Source organism: Pseudophryne corroboree, chromosome 10 (genome assembly GCF_028390025.1).
Source record: "Pseudophryne corroboree isolate aPseCor3 chromosome 10, aPseCor3.hap2, whole genome shotgun sequence".
Classification (NCBI taxonomy): Eukaryota; Metazoa; Chordata; class Amphibia; order Anura; family Myobatrachidae; genus Pseudophryne; species Pseudophryne corroboree.
In genome coordinates this window covers 883,263-903,728 of record NC_086453.1, presented here as the reverse complement: position 1 = coordinate 903,728, position 20,466 = coordinate 883,263, and the positions used below count along the sequence as shown (strand labels likewise).

The window sequence follows — 20,466 nt, the reverse complement described above, 5'->3', positions numbered from 1 at the left end:
GACTCAGTGATACAGGGAAATGGACAGTGAGAGCTTTCTGACTCAGTGATACAGGGAAATGGACAGTGAGCTCTTTCTGACTCAGTGACACAGGCTCTTGACTCAGTGATACAGGGAAATGGACAGTGAGAGCTTTCTGACTCGGTGATACAGGGAAATGGACAGTGAGAGCTTTCTGACTCAGTGATACAGGGAAATGGACAGTGAGAGCTTTCTGACTCAGTGATACAGGGAAATTGACAGTGAGAGCTTTCTGACTCAGTGATACAGGGAAATTGACATTGAGCGCTTTCTGACTCAGTGATACAGGGAAATGGACAGTGAGAGCTTTCTGACTCAGTAATACAGGGAAATGGACAGTGAGCGCTTTCTGACTCGGTGATACAGGGAAATTGACAGTGAGCGCTTTCTGACTCAGTGATACATGGAAATGGACAGTAGGCGCTTTCTGACTCAGTGATACAGGGAAATGGACAGTGAGAGCTTTCTGACTCAGTGATACAGGGAAATTGACAGTGAGCGCTTTCTGACTCAGTGATACAGGGAAATGGACAGTGAGAGCTTTCTGACTCAGTGATACAGGGAAATGGACAGTGAGCGCTTTCTGACTCAGTGATACAGGGAAATGGACAGTGAGAGCTTTCTGACTCAGTGATACAGGGAAATGGACAGTGAGCGCTTTCTGACTCAGTGACACGTGGAAACGGACAGTGAGAGCTTTCTGACTCAGTGATACAGGGAAAAGGACAGTGAGCGCTTTCTGACCCAGTGATACAGGGAAATGGACAGTGAGAGCTTTCTGACTCAGTGATACAGGGAAATGGACAGTGAGAGCTTTCTGACTCAGTGATACAGGGAAATGGACAGTGAGAGCTTTCTGACTCAGTGATACAGGGAAATCGACAGTGAGAGCTTTCTGACTCAGTGATACAGGGAAATAGACAGTGAGAGCTTTCTGACTCAGTGATACAGGGAAATGGACAGTGAGAGCTTTCTGACTCAGTGATACAGGGAAATGGACAATGAGAGATTTCTGACTCAGTGATACATGGAAATGGACAATGAGAGATTTCTGACTCAGTGATACAGGGAAATGGACAGTGAGAGCTTTCTGACTCAGTGACACAGGGAAACGGACAGTGAGAGCTTTCTGACTCAGTGACACAGGGAAATGGACAGTGAGCGCTTTCTGACTCAGTGATACAGGGAAATGGACAGTGAGCGCTTTCTGACTCAGTGACACGTGGAAACGGACAGTGAGAGCTTTCTGACTCAGTGACACAGGGAAATGGACAGTGAGCGCTTTCTGACTCAGTGACACAGGTAAATGGACAGTGAGAGCTTTCTGACTCAGTGACACAGGGAAATGGACAGTGAGCGCTTTCTGACTCAGTGATACAGGGAAATGGACAGTGAGCGCTTTCTGACTCAGTGATACAGGGAATTGGACAGTGAGAGCTTTCTGACTCAGTGATACAGGGAAATGGACAGTGAGAGCTTTCTGACTCAGTGACACGTGGAAACGGACAGTGAGAGCTTGCTGACTCAGTGATACAGGGAAATGGACAGTGAGAGCTTTCTGACTCAGTGATACAGGGAAATGGACAGTGAGCGCTTTCTGACTCAGTGATACATGGAAATGGACAGTGAGCGCTTTCTGACCCAGTGATACAAGGAAATGGACAGTGAGCGCTTTCTGACTCAGTGACACAGGGAAATGGACAGTGAGCGCTTTCTGACTCAGTGATACAGGGAAATGGACAGTGAGAGCTTTCTGACTCAGTGATACAGGGATATGGACAGTGAGAGCTTTCTGACTCAGTGACACAGGGAAATCGACAGTGAGAGCTTTCTGACTCAGTGATACAGGGAAATGGACAGTGAGAGCTTTCTGAATCAGTGATACAGGGAAATTGACAGTGAGCGCTTTCTGACTCAGTGATACAGGGAAATGGACAGTGAGAGCTTTCTGACTCAGTGATACAGGGAAATGGACAGTGAGCGCTTTCTGACTCAGTGATACAGGGAAATAGACAGTGAGAGCTTTCTGACTCAGTGATACAGGGAAATGGACAGTGAGCGCTTTCTGACTCAGTGATACAGGGAAATAGACAGTGAGAGCTTTGAGACTCAGTGATACAGGGAAATGGACAGTGAGCGCTTTCTGACTCAGTGATACAGGGAAATGGACAGTGAGCGCTTTCTGACTCAGTGACACGTGGAAACGGACAGTGAGAGCTTTCTGACTCAGTGACACAGGGAAATAGACAGTGAGCGCTTTCTGACTCAGTGATACAGGGAAATGGACAGTGAGAGCTTTCTGACTCAGTGATACAGGGAAATGGACAGTGAGCGCTTTCTGACTCAGTGATACAGGGAAATAGACAGTGAGAGCTTTGAGACTCAGTGATACAGGGAAATGGACAGTGAGCGCTTTCTGACTCAGTGATACAGGGAAATGGACAGTGAGCGCTTTCTGACTCAGTGACACGTGGAAACGGACAGTGAGAGCTTTCTGACTCAGTGACACAGGGAAATAGACAGTGAGCGCTTTCTGACTCAGTGATACAGGGAAATGGACAGTGAGCGCTTTCTGACTCAGTGATACAGGGAAAAGGACAGTGAGCGCTTTCTGACTCAGTGATACAGGGAAATGGACAGTGAGCGCTTTCTGACCCAGTGATACAAGGAAATGGACAGTGAGCGCTTTCTGACTCAGTGACACAGGGAAATCGACAGTGAGAGCTTTCTGACTCAGTGATACAGGGAAATGGACAGTGAGAGCTTTCTGACTCAGTGATACAGGGAAATGGACAGTGAGCTCTTTCTGACTCAGTGACACAGGGAAATCGACAGTGAGAGCTTTCTGACTCAGTGATACAGGGAAATGGACAGTGAGAGCTTTCTGACTCGGTGATACAGGGAAATGGACAGTGAGAGCTTTCTGACTCAGTGATACAGGGAAATGGACAGTGAGAGCTTTCTGACTCAGTGATACAGGGAAATGGACAGTGAGAGCTTTCTGACTCAGTGATACAGGGAAATTGACAGTGAGAGCTTTCTGACTCAGTGATACAGGGAAATTGACATTGAGCGCTTTCTGACTCAGTGATACAGGGAAATGGACAGTGAGAGCTTTCTGACTCAGTAATACAGGGAAATGGACAGTGAGCGCTTTCTGACTCAGTGATACAGGGAAATTGACAGTGAGCGCTTTCTGACTCAGTGATACATGGAAATGGACAGTAGGCGCTTTCTGACTCAGTGATACAGGGAAATGGACAGTGAGAGCTTTCTGACTCAGTGATACAGGGAAATTGACAGTGAGCGCTTTCTGACTCAGTGATACAGGGAAATGGACAGTGAGAGCTTTCTGACTCAGTGATACAGGGAAATGGACAGTGAGCGCTTTCTGACTCAGTGATACAGGGAAATGGACAGTGAGAGCTTTCTGACTCAGTGATACAGGGAAATGGACAGTGAGAGCTTTCTGACTCAGTGATACAGGGAAATCGACAGTGAGAGCTTTCTGACTCAGTGATACAGGGAAATGGACAGTGAGAGCTTTCTGACTCAGTGATACAGGGAAATGGACAGTGAGAGCTTTCTGACTCAGTGATACAGAGAAATGGACAGTGAGCGCTTTCTGACTCAGTGACACAGGGAAATCGACAGTGAGAGCTTTCTGACTCAGTGATACAGGGAAATGGACAGTGAGAGCTTTCTGACTCAGTGATACAGGGAAATGGACAGTGAGCGCTTTCTGACTCAGTGATACAGGGAAATAGACAGTGAGAGCTTTCTGACTCAGTGATACAGGGAAATGGACAGTGAGCGCTTTCTGACTCAGTGATACAGGGAAATACAGTGAGAGCTTTCTGACTCAGTGATACAGGGAAATTGACAGTAAGCGCTTTCTGACTCAGTGATACAGGGAAATGGACAGTGAGAGCTTTCTGACTCAGTGATACAGGGAAATGGACAGTGAGCGCTTTCTGACTCAGTGATACAGGGAAATGGACAGTGAGAGCTTTCTGACTCAGTGACACGTGGAAATGGACAGTGAGCGCTTTCTGACTCAGTGATACAGGGAAATGGACAGTGAGAGCTTTCTGACTCAGTGATACAGGGAAATGGACAGTGAGAGCTTTCTGACTCAGTGATACAGGGAAATGGACAGTGAGAGCTTTCTGACTCAGTGATACAGGGAAATGGACAGTGAGAGCTTTCTGACTCAGTGATACAGGGAAATGGACAGTGAGAGATTTCTGACTCAGTGATACATGGAAATGGACAGTGAGAGCTTTCTGACTCAGTGATACAGGGAAATGGACAGTGAGAGCTTTCTGACTCAGTGACACAGGGACATGGACAGTGAGAGCTTTCTGACTCAGTGACACAGGGAAATGGACAGTGAGAGCTTTCTGACTCAGTGAAACATGGAAATGGACAGTGAGCGCTTTCTGACTCGGTGATATATGGAATTGGACAGTGAGCGCTTTCTGACTCAGTGATACAGGGAAATGGACAGTGAGCGCTTTCTGACTCAGTGGTACAGGGAAATGGACAGTGAGCGCTTTCTGACTCAGTGGTACAGGGAAATGGACAGTGAGCGCTTTCTGACTCAGTGATACAGGAAAATGGACAGTGAGAGCTTTCTAACTCAGTGATACAGGGAAATGGACAGTGAGCGCTTTCTGACTCAGTGATACAGGGAAATGGACAGTGAGCGCTTTCTGACTCAGTGATACAAGGAAATGGACAGTGAGCGCTTTCTGACTCAGTGATACAGGGAAATGGACAGTGAGCGCTTTCTGACTCAGTGATACAGGGAAATGGACAGTGAGCGCTTTCTGACTCAGTGATACAGGGAAAAGGACAGTGAGCGCTTTCTGACTCAGTGATACAGGGAAATGGACAGTGAGCGCTTTCTGACCCAGTGATACAAGGAAATGGACAGTGAGCGCTTTCTGACTCAGTGACACAGGGAAATGGACAGTGAGAGCTTTCTGACTCAGTGACACAGGGAAATGGACAGTGAGAGCTTTCTGACTCAGTGATACAGGGAAATGGACAGTGAGCTCTTTCTGACTCAGTGACACAGGGAAATCGACAGTGAGAGCTTTCTGACTCAGTGATACAGGGAAATGGACAGTGAGAGCTTTCTGACTCAGTGATACAGGGAAATGGACAGTGAGAGCTTTCTGACTCAGTGATACAGGGAAATGGACAGTGAGAGCTTTCTGACTCAGTGACACGTGGAAACGGACAGTGAGAGCTTTCTGACTCAGTGATACAGGGAAAAGGACAGTGAGCGCTTTCTGACCCAGTGATACAGGGAAAAGGACAGTGAGAGCTTTGAGACTCAGTGATACAGGGAAATGGACAGTGAGCGCTTTCTGACTCAGTGATACAGGGAAATGGACAGTGAGCGCTTTCTGACTCAGTGACACGTGGAAACGGACAGTGAGAGCTTTCTGACTCAGTGACACAGGGAAATAGACAGTGAGCGCTTTCTGACTCAGTGATACAGGGAAATGGACAGTGAGCGCTTTCTGACTCAGTGATACAGGGAAAAGGACAGTGAGCGCTTTCTGACTCAGTGATACAGGGAAATGGACAGTGAGCGCTTTCTGACCCAGTGATACAAGGAAATGGACAGTGAGCGCTTTCTGACTCAGTGACACAGGGAAATGGACAGTGAGAGCTTTCTGACTCAGTGACACAGGGAAATGGACAGTGAGAGCTTTCTGACTCAGTGATACAGGGAAATGGACAGTGAGCTCTTTCTGACTCAGTGATACAGGGAAATGGACAGTGAGAGCTTTCTGACTCAGTGATACAGGGAAATGGACAGTGAGAGCTTTCTGACTCAGTGATACAGGGATATGGACAGTGAGAGCTTTCTGACTCAGTGACACAGGGAAATCGACAGTGAGAGCTTTCTGACCCAGTGATACAGGGAAATGGACAATGAGAGCTTTCTGACTCAGTGATACAGGGAAATTGACAGTGAGCGCTTTCTGACTCAGTGATACAGGGAAATGGACAGTGAGAGCTTTCTGACTCAGTGATACAGGGAAATGGACAGTGAGCGCTTTCTGACTCAGTGATACAGGGAAATGGACAGTGAGAGCTTTCTGACTCAGTGATACAGGGAAATGGACAGTGAGCGCTTTATGACTCAGTGACACGTGGAAACGGACAGTGAGAGCTTTCTGACTCAGTGATACAGGGAAATGGACAGTGAGCTCTTTCTAACTCAGTGACACAGGGAAATCGACAGTGAGAGCTTTCTGACTCAGTGATACAGGGAAATGGACAGTGAGAGCTTTCTGACTCAGTGATACAGGGAAATGGACAGTGAGAGCTTTCTGACTCAGTGATACAGGGAAATGGACAGTGAGAGCTTTCTGACTCAGTGATACAGGGAAATGGACAGTGAGAGCTTTCTGACTCAGTGATACAGGGAAATTGACAGTGAGAGCTTTCTGACTCAGTGATACAGGGAAATTGACATTGAGCGCTTTCTGACTCAGTGATACAGGGAAATGGACAGTGAGAGCTTTCTGACTCAGTGATACAGGGAAATGGACAGTGAGCGCTTTCTGACTCAGTGATACAGGGAAATTGACAGTGAGCGCTTTCTGACTCAGTGATACAGGGAAATGGACAGTGAGAGCTTTCTGACTCAGTGATACAGGGAAATTGACAGTGAGCGCTTTCTGACTCAGTGATACAGGGAAATGGACAGTGAGAGCTTTCTGACTCAGTGATACAGGGAAATGGACAGTGAGCGCTTTCTGACTCAGTGATACAGGGAAATGGACAGTGAGAGCTTTCTGACTCAGTGATACAGGGAAATGGACAGTGAGCGCTTTCTGACTCAGTGACACGTGGAAACGGACAGTGAGAGCTTTCTGACTCAGTGATACAGGGAAAAGGACAGTGAGCGCTTTCTGACCCAGTGATACAGGGAAATGGTCAGTGAGAGCTTTCTGACTCAGTGATACAGGGAAATGGACAGTGAGAGCTTTCTGACTCAGTGATACAGGGATATGGACAGTGAGAGCTTTCTGACTCAGTGACAAAGGGAAATCGACAGTGAGAGCTTTCTGACCCAGTGATACAGGGAAATGGACAGTGAGAGCTTTCTGACTCAGTGATACAGGGAAATTGACAGTGAGCGCTTTCTGACTCAGTGATACAGGGAAATGGACAATGAGAGCTTTCTGACTCAGTGATACAGGGAAATGGACAGTGAGCGCTTTCTGACTCAGTGATACAGGGAAATAGACAGTGAGAGCTTTCTGACTCAGTGATACAGGGATATGGACAGTGAGAGCTTTCTGACTCAGTTATACAGGGAAATGGACAGTGAGAGCTTTGAGACTCAGTGATACAGGGAAATGGACAGTGAGCGCTTTCTGACTCAGTGATACAGGGAAATGGACAGTGAGCGCTTTCTGACTCAGTGATACAGGGAAATAGACAATGAGAGCTTTCTGACTCAGTGATACAGGGATATGGACAGTGAGAGCTTTCTGACTCAGTTATACAGGGAAATGGACAGTGAGAGCTTTGAGACTCAGTGATACAGGGAAACGGACAGTGAGAGCTTTCTGACTCAGTGACACAGGGAAATAGACAGTGAGCGCTTTCTGACTCAGTGATACAGGGAAATGGACAGTGAGCGCTTTCTGACTCAGTGATACAGGGAAAAGGACAGTGAGCGCTTTCTGACTCAGTGATACAGGGAAATGGACAGTGAGCGCTTTCTGACCCAGTGATACAAGGAAATGGACAGTGAGCGCTTTCTGACTCAGTGACACAGGGAAATCGACAGTGAGAGCTTTCTGACTCAGTGATACAGGGAAATGGACAGTGAGAGCTTTCTGACTCAGTGATACAGGGAAATGGACAGTGAGCTCTTTCTGACTCAGTGACACAGGCTCTTGACTCAGTGATACCGGGAAATGGACAGTGAGAGCTATCTGACTCGGTGATACAGGGAAATGGACAGTGAGAGCTTTCTGACTCAGTGATACAGGGAAATGGACAGTGAGAGCTTTCTGACTCAGTGATACAGGGAAATGGACAGTGAGCGCTTTCTGACTCAGTGATACAGGGAAATTGACAGTGAGCGCTTTCTGACCCAGTGATACAGGGAAATGGACAGTGAGAGCTTTCTGACTCAGTGATACAGGGAAATTGACAGTGAGCGCTTTCTGACTCAGTGATACAGGGAAATGGACAGTGAGAGCTTTCTGACTCAGTGATACAGGGAAATGGACAGTGAGCGCTTTCTGACTCAGTGATACAGGGAAATGGACAGTGAGAGCTTTCTGACTCAGTGATACAGGGAAATGGACAGTGAGCGCTTTCTGACTCAGTGACACGTGGAAACGGACAGTGAGAGCTTTCTGACTCAGTGATACAGGGAATAGGACAGTGAGCGCTTTCTGACCCAGTGATACAGGGAAATGGTCAGTGAGAGCTTTCTGACTCAGTGATACAGGGAAATGGACAGTGAGAGCTTTCTGACTCAGTGATACAGGGATATGGACAGTGAGAGCTTTCTGACTCAGTGACACAGGGAAATCGACAGTGAGAGCTTTCTGACCCAGTGATACAGGGAAATGGACAGTGAGAGCTTTCTGACTCAGTGATACAGGGATATGGACAGTGAGAGCTTTCTGACTCAGTGATACAGGGAAATAGACAGTGAGAGCTTTCTGACTCAGTGATACAGGGATATGGACAGTGAGAGCTTTCTGACTCAGTTATACAGGGAAATGGACAGTGAGAGCTTTGAGACTCAGTGATACAGGGAAATGGACAGTGAGCGCTTTCTGACTCAGTGATACAGGGAAATGGACAGTGAGCGCTTTCTGACTCAGTGATACAGGGAAATAGACAATGAGAGCTTTCTGACTCAGTGATACAGGGATATGGACAGTGAGAGCTTTCTGACTCAGTTATACAGGGAAATGGACAGTGAGAGCTTTGAGACTCAGTGATACAGGGAAACGGACAGTGAGAGCTTTCTGACTCAGTGACACAGGGAAATAGACAGTGAGCGCTTTCTGACTCAGTGATACAGGGAAATGGACAGTGAGCGCTTTCTGACTCAGTGATACAGGGAAAAGGACAGTGAGCGCTTTCTGACTCAGTGATACAGGGAAATGGACAGTGAGCGCTTTCTGACCCAGTGATACAAGGAAATGGACAGTGAGCGCTTTCTGACTCAGTGACACAGGGAAATCGACAGTGAGAGCTTTCTGACTCAGTGATACAGGGAAATGGACAGTGAGAGCTTTCTGACTCAGTGATACAGGGAAATGGACAGTGAGCTCTTTCTGACTCAGTGACACAGGCTCTTGACTCAGTGATACCGGGAAATGGACAGTGAGAGCTATCTGACTCGGTGATACAGGGAAATGGACAGTGAGAGCTTTCTGACTCAGTGATACAGGGAAATGGACAGTGAGAGCTTTCTGACTCAGTGATACAGGGAAATGGACAGTGAGCGCTTTCTGACTCAGTGATACAGGGAAATTGACAGTGAGCGCTTTCTGACCCAGTGATACAGGGAAATGGACAGTGAGAGCTTTCTGACTCAGTGATACAGGGAAATTGACAGTGAGCGCTTTCTGACTCAGTGATACAGGGAAATGGACAGTGAGAGCTTTCTGACTCAGTGATACAGGGAAATGGACAGTGAGCGCTTTCTGACTCAGTGATACAGGGAAATGGACAGTGAGAGCTTTCTGACTCAGTGATACAGGGAAATGGACAGTGAGCGCTTTCTGACTCAGTGACACGTGGAAACGGACAGTGAGAGCTTTCTGACTCAGTGATACAGGGAAATGGTCAGTGAGAGCTTTCTGACTCAGTGATACAGGGAAATGGACAGTGAGAGCTTTCTGACTCAGTGATACAGGGATATGGACAGTGAGAGCTTTCTGACTCAGTGATACAGGGATATGGACAGTGAGAGCTTTCTGACTCAGTGACACAGGGAAATCGACAGTGAGAGCTTTCTGACCCAGTGATACAGGGAAATGGACAGTGAGAGCTTTCTGACTCAGTGATACAGGGAAATTGACAGTGAGCGCTTTCTGACTCAGTGATACAGGGAAATGGACAATGAGAGCTTTCTGACTCAGTGATACAGGGAAATGGACAGTGAGCGCTTTCTGACTCAGTGATACAGGGAAATAGACAGTGAGAGCTTTCTGACTCAGTGATACAGGGATATGGACAGTGAGAGCTTTCTGACTCAGTTATACAGGGAAATGGACAGTGAGAGCTTTGAGACTCAGTGATACAGGGAAATGGACAGTGAGCGCTTTCTGACTCAGTGATACAGGGAAATGGACAGTGAGCGCTTTCTGACTCAGTGATACAGGGAAATAGACAGTGAGAGCTTTCTGACTCAGTGATACAGGGATATGGACAGTGAGAGCTTTCTGACTCAGTTATACAGGGAAATGGACAGTGAGAGCTTTGAGACTCAGTGATACAGGGAAACGGACAGTGAGAGCTTTCTGACTCAGTGACACAGGGAAATAGACAGTGAGCGCTTTCTGACTCAGTGATACAGGGAAATGGACAGTGAGCGCTTTCTGACTCAGTGATACAGGGAAAAGGACAGTGAGCGCTTTCTGACTCAGTGATACAGGGAAATGGACAGTGAGCGCTTTCTGACCCAGTGATACAAGGAAATGGACAGTGAGCGCTTTCTGACTCAGTGACACAGGGAAATCGACAGTGAGAGCTTTCTGACTCAGTGATACAGGGAAATGGACAGTGAGAGCTTTCTGACTCAGTGATACAGGGAAATGGACAGTGAGCTCTTTCTGACTCAGTGACACAGGCTCTTGACTCAGTGATACAGGGAAATGGACAGTGAGAGCTTTCTGACTCGGTGATACAGGGAAATGGACAGTGAGAGCTTTCTGACTCAGTGATACAGGGAAATGGACAGTGAGAGCTTTCTGACTCAGTGATACAGGGAAATTGACAGTGAGAGCTTTCTGACTCAGTGATACAGGGAAATTGACATTGAGCGCTTTCTGACTCAGTGATACAGGGAAATGGACAGTGAGAGCTTTCTGACTCAGTAATACAGGGAAATGGACAGTGAGCGCTTTCTGACTCGGTGATACAGGGAAATTGACAGTGAGCGCTTTCTTACTCAGTGATACATGGAAATGGACAGTAGGCGCTTTCTGACTCAGTGATACAGGGAAATGGACAGTGAGAGCTTTCTGACTCAGTGATACAGGGAAATTGACAGTGAGCGCTTTCTGACTCAGTGATACAGGGAAATGGACAGTGAGAGCTTTCTGACTCAGTGATACAGGGAAATGGACAGTGAGCGCTTTCTGACTCAGTGATACAGGGAAATGGACAGTGAGAGCTTTCTGACTCAGTGATACAGGGAAATGGACAGTGAGCGCTTTCTGACTCAGTGACACGTGGAAACGGACAGTGAGAGCTTTCTGACTCAGTGATACAGGGAAAAGGACAGTGAGCGCTTTCTGACCCAGTGATACAGGGAAATGGACAGTGAGAGCTTTCTGACTCAGTGATACAGGGAAATGGACAGTGAGAGCTTTCTGACTCAGTGATACAGGGAAATGGACAGTGAGAGCTTTCTGACTCAGTGATACAGGGAAATCGACAGTGAGAGCTTTCTGACTCAGTGATACAGGGAAATGGACAGTGAGAGCTTTCTGACTCAGTGATACAGGGAAATGGACAGTGAGAGCTTTCTGACTCAGTGATACAGGGAAATGGACAATGAGAGATTTCTGACTCAGTGATACATGGAAATGGACAATGAGAGATTTCTGACTCAGTGATACAGGGAAATGGACAGTGAGAGCTTTCTGACTCAGTGACACAGGGAAACGGACAGTGAGAGCTTTCTGACTCAGTGACACAGGGAAATGGACAGTGAGCGCTTTCTGACTCAGTGATACAGGGAAATGGACAGTGAGCACTTTCTGACTCAGTGACACGTGGAAACGGACAGTGAGAGCTTTCTGACTCAGTGACACAGGGAAATGGACAGTGAGCGCTTTCTGACTCAGTGACACAGGGAAATGGACAGTGAGAGCTTTCTGACTCAGTGACACAGGGAAATGGACAGTGAGCGCTTTCTGACTCAGTGATACAGGGAAATGGACAGTGAGCGCTTTCTGACTCAGTGATACAGGGAATTGGACAGTGAGAGCTTTCTGACTCAGTGATACAGGGAAATGGACAGTGAGAGCTTTCTGACTCAGTGACACGTGGAAACGGACAGTGAGAGCTTGCTGACTCAGTGATACAGGGAAATGGACAGTGAGAGCTTTCTGACTCAGTGATACAGGGAAATGGACAGTGAGCGCTTTCTGACTCAGTGATACATGGAAATGGACAGTGAGCGCTTTCTGACCCAGTGATACAAGGAAATGGACAGTGAGCGCTTTCTGACTCAGTGACACAGGGAAATGGACAGTGAGCGCTTTCTGACTCAGTGATACAGGGAAATGGACAGTGAGAGCTTTCTGACTCAGTGATACAGGGATATGGACAGTGAGAGCTTTCTGACTCAGTGACACAGGGAAATCGACAGTGAGAGCTTTCTGACTCAGTGATACAGGGAAATGGACAGTGAGAGCTTTCTGACTCAGTGATACAGGGAAATTGACAGTGAGCGCTTTCTGACTCAGTGATACAGGGAAAAGGACAGTGAGAGCTTTCTGACTCAGTGATACAGGGAAATGGACAGTGAGCGCTTTCTGACTCAGTGATACAGGGAAATAGACAGTGAGAGCTTTCTGACTCAGTGATACAGGGATATGGACAGTGAGAGCTTTCTGACTCAGTTATACAGGGAAATGGACAGTGAGAGCTTTGAGACTCAGTGATACAGGGAAATGGACAGTGAGCGCTTTCTGACTCAGTGATACAGGGAAATGGACAGTGAGCGCTTTCTGACTCAGTGACACGTGGAAACGGACAGTGAGAGCTTTCTGACTCAGTGACACAGGGAAATAGACAGTGAGCGCTTTCTGACTCAGTGATACAGGGAAATGGACAATGAGCGCTTTCTGACTCAGTGATACAGGGAAAAGGACAGTGAGCGCTTTCTGACTCAGTGATACAGGGAAATGGACAGTGAGCGCTTTCTGACCCAGTGATACAAGGAAATGGACAGTGAGCGCTTTCTGACTCAGTGACACAGGGAAATCGACAGTGAGAGCTTTCTGACTCAGTGATACAGGGAAATGGACAGTGAGAGCTTTCTGACTCAGTGATACAGGGAAATGGACAGTGAGCTCTTTCTGACTCAGTGACACAGGGAAATCGACAGTGAGAGCTTTCTGACTCAGTGATACAGGGAAATGGACAGTGAGAGCTTTCTGACTCGGTGATACAGGGAAATGGACAGTGAGAGCTTTCTGACTCAGTGATACAGGGAAATGGACAGTGAGAGCTTTCTGACTCAGTGATACAGGGAAATGGACAGTGAGAGCTTTCTGACTCAGTGATACAGGGAAATTGACAGTGAGAGCTTTCTGACTCAGTGATACAGGGAAATTGACATTGAGCGCTTTCTGACTCAGTGATACAGGGAAATGGACAGTGAGAGCTTTCTGACTCAGTAATACAGGGAAATGGACAGTGAGCGCTTTCTGACTCAGTGATACAGGGAAATTGACAGTGAGCGCTTTCTGACTCAGTGATACATGGAAATGGACAGTAGGCGCTTTCTGACTCAGTGATACAGGGAAATGGACAGTGAGAGCTTTCTGACTCAGTGATACAGGGAAATTGACAGTGAGCGCTTTCTGACTCAGTGATACAGGGAAATGGACAGTGAGAGCTTTCTGACTCAGTGATACAGGGAAATGGACAGTGAGCGCTTTCTGACTCAGTGATACAGGGAAATGGACAGTGAGAGCTTTCTGACTCAGTGATACAGGGAAATGGACAGTGAGCGCTTTCTGACTCAGTGATACAGGGAAAAGGACAGTGAGCGCTTTCTGACTCAGTGATACAGGGAAATGGACAGTGAGCGCTTTCTGACCCAGTGATACAAGGAAATGGACAGTGAGCGCTTTCTGACTCAGTGACACAGGGAAATCGACAGTGAGAGCTTTCTGACTCAGTGATACAGGGAAATGGACATTGAGCGCTTTCTGACTCAGTGATACAGGGAAATGGACAGTGAGCGCTTTCTGACTCGGTGATACAGGGAAAAGGACAGTGAGCGCTTTCTGACTCAGTGATACAGGGAAATGGACAGTGAGCGCTTTCTGACCCAGTGATACAAGGAAATGGACAGTGAGCGCTTTCTGACTCAGTGACACAGGGAAATCGACAGTGAGAGCTTTCTGACTCAGTGACACAGGGAAATAGACAGTGAGCGCTTTCTGACTCAGTGATACAGGGAAATGGACAGTGAGCGCTTTCTGACTCAGTGATACAGGGAAAAGGACAGTGAGCGCTTTCTGACTCAGTGATACAGGGAAATGGACAGTGAGCGCTTTCTGACCCAGTGATACAAGGAAATGGACAGTGAGCGCTTTCTGACTCAGTGACACAGGGAAATCGACAGTGAGAGCTTTCTGACTCAGTGATACAGGGAAATGGACAGTGAGAGCTTTCTGACAGAGTGATACAGGGAAATGGACAGTGAGCTCTTTCTGACTCAATGACACAGGCTCTTGACTCAGTGATACAGGGAAATGGACAGTGAGAGCTATCTGACTCGTTGATACAGGGAAATGGACAGTGAGAGCTTTCTGACTCAGTGATACAGGGAAATGGACAGTGAGAGCTTTCTGACTCAGTGATACAGGGAAATGGACAGTGAGCGCTTTCTGACTCAGTGATACAGGGAAATTGACAGTGAGCGCTTTCTGACTCAGTGATACAGGGAAATGGACAGTGAGAGCTTTCTGACTCAGTGATACAGGGAAATTGACAGTGAGCGCTTTCTGACTCAGTGATACAGGGAAATGGACAGTGAGAGCTTTCTGACTCAGTGATACAGGGAAATGGACAGTGAGCGCTTTCTGACTCAGTGATACAGGGAAATGGACAGTGAGAGCTTTCTGACTCAGTGATACAGGGAAATGGACAGTGAGCGCTTTCTGACTCAGTGACACGTGGAAACGGACAGTGAGAGCTTTCTGACTCAGTGATACAGGGAATAGGACAGTGAGCGCTTTCTGACCCAGTGATACAGGGAAATGGTCAGTGAGAGCTTTCTGACTCAGTGATACAGGGAAATGGACAGTGAGAGCTTTCTGACTCAGTGATACAGGGATATGGACAGTGAGAGCTTTCTGACTCAGTGACACAGGGAAATCGACAGTGAGAGCTTTCTGACCCAGTGATACAGGGAAATGGACAGTGAGAGCTTTCTGACTCAGTGATACAGGGAAATTGACAGTGAGCGCTTTCTGACTCAGTGATACAGGGAAATGGACAATGAGAGCTTTCTGACTCAGTGATACAGGGAAATGGACAGTGAGCGCTTTCTGACTCAGTGATACAGGGAAATAGACAGTGAGAGCTTTCTGACTCAGTGATACAGGGATATGGACAGTGAGAGCTTTCTGACTCAGTTATACAGGGAAATGGACAGTGAGAGCTTTGAGACTCAGTGATACAGGGAAATGGACAGTGAGCGCTTTCTGACTCAGTGATACAGGGAAATGGACAGTGAGCGCTTTCTGACTCAGTGATACAGGGAAATAGACAGTGAGAGCTTTCTGACTCAGTGATACAGGGATATGGACAGTGAGAGCTTTCAGACTCAGTTATACAGGGAAATGGACAGTGAGAGCTTTGAGACTCAGTGATACAGGGAAACGGACAGTGAGAGCTTTCTGACTCAGTGACACAGGGAAATAGACAGTGAGCGCTTTCTGACTCAGTGATACAGGGAAATGGACAGTGAGCGCTTTCTGACTCAGTGATACAGGGAAAAGGACAGTGAGCGCTTTCTGACTCAGTGATACAGGGAAATGGACAGTGAGCGCTTTCTGACCCAGTGATACAAGGAAATGGACAGTGAGCGCTTTCTGACTCAGTGACACAGGGAAATCGACAGTGAGAGCTTTCTGACTCAGTGATACAGGGAAATGGACAGTGAGAGCTTTCTGACTCAGTGATACAGGGAAATGGACAGTGAGCTCTTTCTGACTCAGTGACACAGGCTCTTGACTCAGTGATACAGGGAAATGGACAGTGAGAGCTTTCTGACTCGGTGATACAGGGAAATGGACAGTGAGAGCTTTCTGACTCAGTGATACAGGGAAATGGACAGTGAGAGCTTTCTGACTCAGTGATACAGGGAAATTGACAGTGAGAGCTTTCTGACTCAGTGATACAGGGAAATTGACATTGAGCGCTTTCTGACTCAGTGATACAGGGAAATGGACAGTGAGAGCTTTCTGACTCAGTAATACAGGGAAATGGACAGTGAGCGCTTTCTGACTCGGTGATACAGGGAAATGGACAGTGAGCGCTTTCTGACTCAGTGATACATGGAAATGGACAGTAGGCGCTTTCTGACTCAGTGATACAGGGAAATGGACAGTGAGAGCTTTCAGACTCAGTGATACAGGGAAATTGACAGTGAGCGCTTTCTGACTCAGTGATACAGGGAAATGGACAGTGAGAGCTTTCTGACTCAGTGATACAGGGAAATGGACAGTGAGCGCTTTCTGACTCAGTGATACAGGGAAATGGACAGTGAGAGCTTTCTGACTCAGTGATACAGGGAAATGGACAGTGAGCGCTTTCTGACTCAGTGACACGTGGAAACGGACAGTGAGAGCTTTCTGACTCAGTGATACAGGGAAAAGGACAGTGAGCGCTTTCTGACCCAGTGATACAGGGAAATGGACAGTGAGAGCTTTCTGACTCAGTGATACAGGGAAATGGACAGTGAGAGCTTTCTGACTCAGTGATACAGGGAAATGGACAGTGAGAGCTTTCTGACTCAGTGATACAGGGAAATCGACAGTGAGAGCTTTCTGACTCAGTGATACAGGGAAATGGACAGTGAGAGCTTTCTGACTCAGTGATACAGGGAAATGGACAGTGAGAGCTTTCTGACTCAGTGATACAGGGAAATGGACAATGAGAGATTTCTGACTCAGTGATACATGGAAATGGACAATGAGAGATTTCTGACTCAGTGATACAGGGAAATGGACAGTGAGAGCTTTCTGACTCAGTGACACAGGGAAACGGACAGTGAGAGCTTTCTGACTCAGTGACACAGGGAAATGGACAGTGAGCGCTTTCTGACTCAGTGATACAGGGAAATGGACAGTGAGCGCTTTCTGACTCAGTGACACATGGAAACGGACAGTGAGAGCTTTCTGACTCAGTGACACAGGGAAATGGACAGTGAGCGCTTTCTGACTCAGTGACACAGGGAAATGGACAGTGAGAGCTTTCTGACTCAGTGACACAGGGAAATGGACAGTGAGCGCTTTCTGACTCAGTGATACAGGGAAATGGACAGTGAGCGCTTTCTGACTCAGTGATACAGGGAATTGGACAGTGAGAGCTTTCTGACTCAGTGATACAGGGAAATGGACAGTGAGAGCTTTCTGACTCAGTGACACGTGGAAACGGACAGTGAGAGCTTGCTGACTCAGTGATACAGGGAAATGGACAGTGAGAGCTTTCTGACTCAGTGATACAGGGAAATGGACAGTGAGCGCTTTCTGACTCAGTGATACATGGAAATGGACAGTGAGCGCTTTCTGACCCAGTGATACAAGGAAATGGACAGTGAGCGCTTTCTGACTCAGTGACACAGGGAAATGGACAGTGAGCGCTTTCTGACTCAGTGATACAGGGAAATGGACAGTGAGAGCTTTCTGACTCAGTGATACAGGGATATGGACAGTGAGAGCTTTCTGACTCAGTGACACAGGGAAATCGACAGTGAGAGCTTTCTGACTCAGTGATACAGGGAAATGGACAGTGAGAGCTTTCTGACTCAGTGATACAGGGAAATTGACAGTGAGCGCTTTCTGACTCAGTGATACAGGGAAAAGGACAGTGAGAGCTTTCTGACTCAGTGATACAGGGAAATGGACAGTGAGCGCTTTCTGACTCAGTGATACAGGGAAATAGACAGTGAGAGCTTTCTGACTCAGTGATACAGGGATATGGACAGTGAGAGCTTTCTGACTCAGTTATACAGGGAAATGGACAGTGAGAGCTTTGAGACTCAGTGATACAGGGAAATGGACAGTGAGCGCTTTCTGACTCAGTGATACAGGGAATTGGACAGTGAGCGCTTTCTGACTCAGTGACACGTGGAAACGGACAGTGAGAGCTTTCTGACTCAGTGACACAGGGAAATAGACAGTGAGCGCTTTCTGACTCAGTGATACAGGGAAATGGACAGTGAGCGCTTTCTGACTCAGTGATACAGGGAAAAGGACAGTGAGCGCTTTCTGACTCAGTGATACAGGGAAATGGACAGTGAGCGCTTTCTGACCCAGTGATACAAGGAAATGGACAGTGAGCGCTTTCTGACTCAGTGACACAGGGAAATGGACAGTGAGAGCTTTCTGACTCAGTGATACAGGGAAATGGACAGTGAGAGCTTTCTGACTCAGTGATACAGGGAAATGGACAGTGAGCTCTTTCTGACTCAGTGACACAGGGAAATCGACAGTGAGAGCTTTCTGACTCAGTGATACAGGGAAATGGACAGTGAGAGCTTTCTGACTCAGTGATACAGGGAAATGGACAGTGAGAGCTTTCTGACTCAGTGATACAGGGAAATGGACAGTGAGAGCTTTCTGACTCAGTGATACAGGGAAATGGACAGTGAGAGCTTTCTGACTCAGTGATACAGGGATATTGACAGTGAGAGCTTTCTGACTCAGTGATACAGGGAAATTGACATTGAGCGCTTTCTGACTCAGTGATACAGGGAAATGGACAGTGAGAGCTTTCTGACTCAGTGATACAGGGAAATGGACAGTGAGCGCTTTCTGACTCAGTGATACAGGGAAATTGACAGTGAGCGCTTTCTGACTCAGTGATACAGGGAAATGGACAGTGAGAGCTTTCTGACTCAGTGATACAGGGAAATTGACAGTGAGCGCTTTCTGACTCAGTGATACAGGGAAATGGACAGTGAGAGCTTTCTGACTCAGTGATACAGGGAAATGGACAGTGAGCGCTTTCTGACTCAGTGATACAGGGAAATGGACAGTGAGAGCTTTCTGACTCAGTGATACAGGGAAATGGACAGTGAGCGCTTTCTGACTCAGTGACACGTGGAAACGGACAGTGAGAGCTTTCTGACTCAGTGATACAGGGAAAAGGACAGTGAGCGCTTTCTGACCCAGTGATACAGGGAAATGGTCAGTGAGAGCTTTCTGACTCAGTGATACAGGGAAATTGACAGTGAGCGCTTTCTGACTCAGTGATACAGGGAAATGGACAGTGAGCGCTTTCTGACTCAGTGACACGTGGAAATGGACAGTGAGCGCTTTCTGACTCAGTGATACAGGGAAATGGACAGTGAGAGCTTTCTGACTCAGTGATACAGGGAAATTGACAGTGAGCGCTTTCTGACTCAGTGATACAGGGAAAAGGACAGTGAGAGCTTTCTGACTCAGTGATACAGGGAAATGGACAGTGAGCGCTTTCTGACTCAGTGATACAGGGAAATAGACAGTGAGAGCTTTCTGACTCAGTGATACAGGGATATGGACAGTGAGAGCTTTCTGACTCAGTTATACAGGGAAATGGACAGTGAGAGCTTTGAGACTCAGTGATACAGGGAAATGGACAGTGAGCGCTTTCTGACTCAGTGATACAGGGAAATGGACAGTGAGCGCTTTCTGACTCAGTGACACGTGGAAACGGACAGTGAGAGCTTTCTGACTCAGTGACACAGGGAAATAGACAGTGAGCGCTTTCTGACTCAGTGATACAGGGAAATGGACAGTGAGCGCTTTCTGACTCAGTGATACAGGGAAAAGGACAGTGAGCGCTTTCTGACTCAGTGATACAGGGAAATGGACAGTGAGCGCTTTCTGACCCAGTGATACAAGGAAATGGACAGTGAGCGCTTTCTGACTCAGTGACACAGGGAAATGGACAGTGAGAGCTTTCTGACTCAGTGATACAGGGAAATGGACAGTGAGAGCTTTCTGACTCAGTGATACAGGGAAATGGACAGTGAGCTCTTTCTGACTCAGTGACACAGGGAAATCGACAGTGAGAGCTTTCTGACTCAGTGATACAGGGAAATGGACAGTGAGAGCTTTCTGACTCAGTGATACAGGGAAATGGACAGTGAGAGCTTTCTGACTCAGTGATACAGGGAAATGGACAGTGAGAGCTTTCTGACTCAGTGATACAGGGAAATGGACAGTGAGAGCTTTCTGACTCAGTGATACAGGGAAATTG

The 20,466-nt window shown here is 47.3% G+C and overlaps 1 protein-coding gene across 1 annotated transcript in view; it reads left to right on the top strand.

The window, feature by feature from the left end:
* LOC134966869 (ephrin type-A receptor 8-like) overlaps positions 1-20,466 on the top strand; it is a 272,397-nt gene that overhangs the window by 214,200 nt on the left and 37,731 nt on the right. The gene's annotated exons all lie outside the window — the stretch shown is intronic.